This window comes from Galeopterus variegatus, unplaced genomic scaffold (assembly GCF_000696425.1).
Source record: "Galeopterus variegatus unplaced genomic scaffold, G_variegatus-3.0.2 Scaffold2340, whole genome shotgun sequence".
Classification (NCBI taxonomy): Eukaryota; Metazoa; Chordata; class Mammalia; order Dermoptera; family Cynocephalidae; genus Galeopterus; species Galeopterus variegatus.
In genome coordinates, this window is record NW_007728451.1 from 87559 (window position 1) to 91221 (window position 3663).

Here is a 3663-nt window from a genome sequence, read left to right on the forward strand (position 1 = left end):
TTGATATGTTGAAACCTAAGACCCAATGTAATAGTATTAAGAAGTGGGACCTTTAAAAGGAGATTAAGTCATAAGGGCACATGGGATTAGTGCCCTTATGAAAGGGCTTGAGGGAACTAGCCAGCCCTTTTTGCCCTTCTGCCTTCCACAATGTGAGCACACTTTAATAAAGGTCATCTTGGAAGCAGAGAGCAAGCCTCCACCAGTCTCCAAATCTGCTGGCACCTTGATCTTGGACTTTCCAGCCTCCAGAGCTGTGAAAAATAAATTTCTGTTATTTACAAATCATTCAGTCTAAGGTATTTTGTTATGGCAGCAGGAGCAAACTAAGACAATCACTTATCAGGAGTTCTTTTGCTGATTCTTTGGGATTTTCTACATGTATGTAGACCATTATGTCATCTGCAAACAAAGACAGTTTTTTAAATTTTTTCTTCCTGATCTGCATAGCTTTTTATTTACTTTTCTTTTCTTTTTCTTTTTTTTCATTAGCTAGTACTTCCAGTACTATGCTGAGTAGTAGTGGTGACAGTGGACATTCTTGCCTTATTTCAGATCTTAGTAGAAGTGTATCTAGTTTCTTACCATTAAGCCTTTTTCTTTTTTTTCATTAGCTAGTACTTCCAGTACTATGCTGAGTAGTAGTGGTGAGAGTGGACATTCTTGCCTTATTTCAGATCTTAGTAGAAGTGTATCTAGTTTCTTACCATTAAGTATCATGTTAGCCATAGGATTTTTGTAGATGTTCTTCATCAACTTGAGGAAGTTCCCCTTTATTCCTTGTTTGCTGAGAGTTTTTATAAATGGATGTTGAATTTTCTCAAATGCTTTTTCTGCATTCTGTTGATATGGTGACATGATTTTTCTTCTTTAGCCATTTGATGTGATGGATTACATTAATAGAATTTTTTAATGCTAAGCCAGCTTTGCATACCCGGATAAATACTACCCCTTTGCTAATTTAATCTGTATTCTCTTGCTGTAATAAACCATAACCATAAATATAACAGTTTTCTGAGGGTGGTCATTGGAAACCTCATGAACTTTACACTGTCACAGTCTTGGCCAACCACCTCCCTTGCCCTTCACACGGAACTCTAGAGCTAAAGTGGTCAATCAATGATGCCCCACATTTGCTCAAATGAGCATGGTCTTTATCCCTCTACCTCAATCAGTCATGGGACAGGTATTACCTCGAGCAGCTAAGGCAATCACTGAAAGGGCTGACTGCTGTCAGCATTCCCAACAGGTAGGGTAACAGTTCCTTTCCTGAGGGAGAATCTGTACAGCACATCACCATGTTCACCACAGTTCACTCTTTGTGCTGCTTGGCGGCGCTTCTTCATACATGTTTGGAAAACAGCTCCTCTAAGATTCCAATGGTATTCTATTCCTGAAGAAAACTTATAAGAGGAGAACTAGTGGGATGATTCACAGCCACAGTTGATTTGGGGATGCGACGGATTCCTCTTGTCTTCCTCCTCTGCTGTCCATTCCAGATTCCCTCACCCTCACCTAGCACTTCTCCTACTATTGGTTTCTTACCTAGTAGCATAACCCAAGTCTTCATTTCTGAGAGGTCTGAGACCCTGGCTGCCATGATCTTCTCAGGCTAGGGTTGATGCAATTGTCTATCGACTCTCAAATTTGGGCAATGGTACCGAGAAGGACTCAAATAGATGATCTGGATGGCAAACACGTTCCTCAAAGCAGTGCTGCCTCCTCTTGATGAACAGGGTTGATTACCTGAGTTTGGATGGTGACTCCTCTTCTTGGCTGCTGGTCCTTGGATGCAAAGTCCCTGAAGTGACAGGCAGAAGTTGTAGCTTAGAGTTCAGTGGGACTCTTTCTCTGTCCCTCGGAGGAAGTGTTTTCTAATAGAGAATCCAGACCTCTCACCCTGCCGAACCCTACATAGGGGAATGGGAGGAAGGGACAGGAAGCACAAATTCCCTAAGTGTGTCATTGGGAACGAAGGTAAGTAGGGCTACTCCTGCATTCACCCCTAGTTTCCCAGGCCCATGATTAGGCTCATATAGATCAGAAGTCTGACCCAGGTTTCACTGGGCTAAAATCAAAGTATCATCATAGCTGAGCTCTCTTCTGGAGGCTCTTGGAGAGAATGTTTCCTTAACTTTTGCAGCTCCTAAAAGCCACCCTCAATCCTTGGTTCATGGCCCCTTCCTCCATCTTTAAATCCAGCAGTGTTGCATCTCTCCATGCCTTTCTTCCACAGCCACATCTCCCTCTGAATTTCTGAATCTCTGATTCTCTCTTCTGTCACTTTTAAAGACTGTTGTGGTTGTGACTACATTGGGCCCACTCAGATATCCAGGATAGCCTCCCTATCTTAAAATCAGCTGATTAGCAGTCTTAATTCCATCTGCAATGTTAATTCCCCTTTGCCATGTAACCTAACATACTCACATGTTCCAAGAATTAGGACATGGATGTCTTTGGGAGCCTGTTCTCCACATTGCTCATGCAAGTCACTTGTGATCTCTGTTATCAATCAGTCAATACATAACCTTGTTTTATGTGTTTCTGTTAAAAGGCACCTTATTTCATATATATTGTTGATTCATTAAATTGAACTCACAGCTAACGGTGCTATAACTCATGTCTGAACAAAGCTTATCTGACACATATTTTCTCTGTAAGGTACAGCACAGCGTATTTTTGCTTAAGAACACTGAACAGAACTTCAGCGGTATGCACAGGAACCATTTGAACAGCAAAATCACCCCCCCCCCCAAAAAAAGCAAAAAAATGTGAAAAATGTGGTACTAAATATGAAAAAGATAGTTGTTTACAGGATGAGATGTAATGAAGTTACAGTGTGGCCTTATTCCACCTCCACTGGCAATGTGTAAAGCAGGCAATTCAAATTTTTAACTACTCTGTGCATAATTGCAAAAAAGAGAAAGCATAAGGAATATTGATTTGAGGGGATTACAAATTAACTTTAGGAGTTAGGCAAATTTGCAAATATGGAATCTGCAAATAATGAAGATCTTCAGGCTGAGAAATCATATTCATTTTGTTCTGTTTATACTTTATAACTTAGTCCAATGATCACAATGTATTTGAATTTTTGTCTAGGAATGCATTTCCTTAGGGAATGATGCACAGTGTAGGGGAAAAATCCAGTCATATGGTAACCTTGTAGATGCCTGCAGAATAAAGGGAATTGCAAGGGACTATGTTAGCTGTTCTCCACTGCCAGCAATAACACATGCCTAGTACTAGACTCAATATTGGTGGAGTGAAGGCCTCAATGCAGTTACTGGGGAGTCCTATCTCCTGCTCTCTGCCTTCCCACACCATTTCATCCACTCACTCTCTCTTCTCTCAATTTCCATGGCAGTTTAGCTTGTGGCCTTCTGGCTGGCACTCAGTACCAGCTTACTCCCTGATCTATTATTACGATTGTGTGATTGCTTCTGACCACATATCCTTCCTCCTCAAGCAAGCCAAGCTCCCAAGGGCCACAGGCTGCTGAGAGTTACACTAGGTTTTGTCCAACTCCTTGCCCCCAATTCTACCCTATACCTCCCCAAGTAGAAACATCCCCCCTTTCTGGCTCAGCCTTTGTGACACTTCAAATCCAGGGGCTCTCAAATGCCCATCCCTTGTGGCAGAGACCCCCTCCCCCCCCCCCCC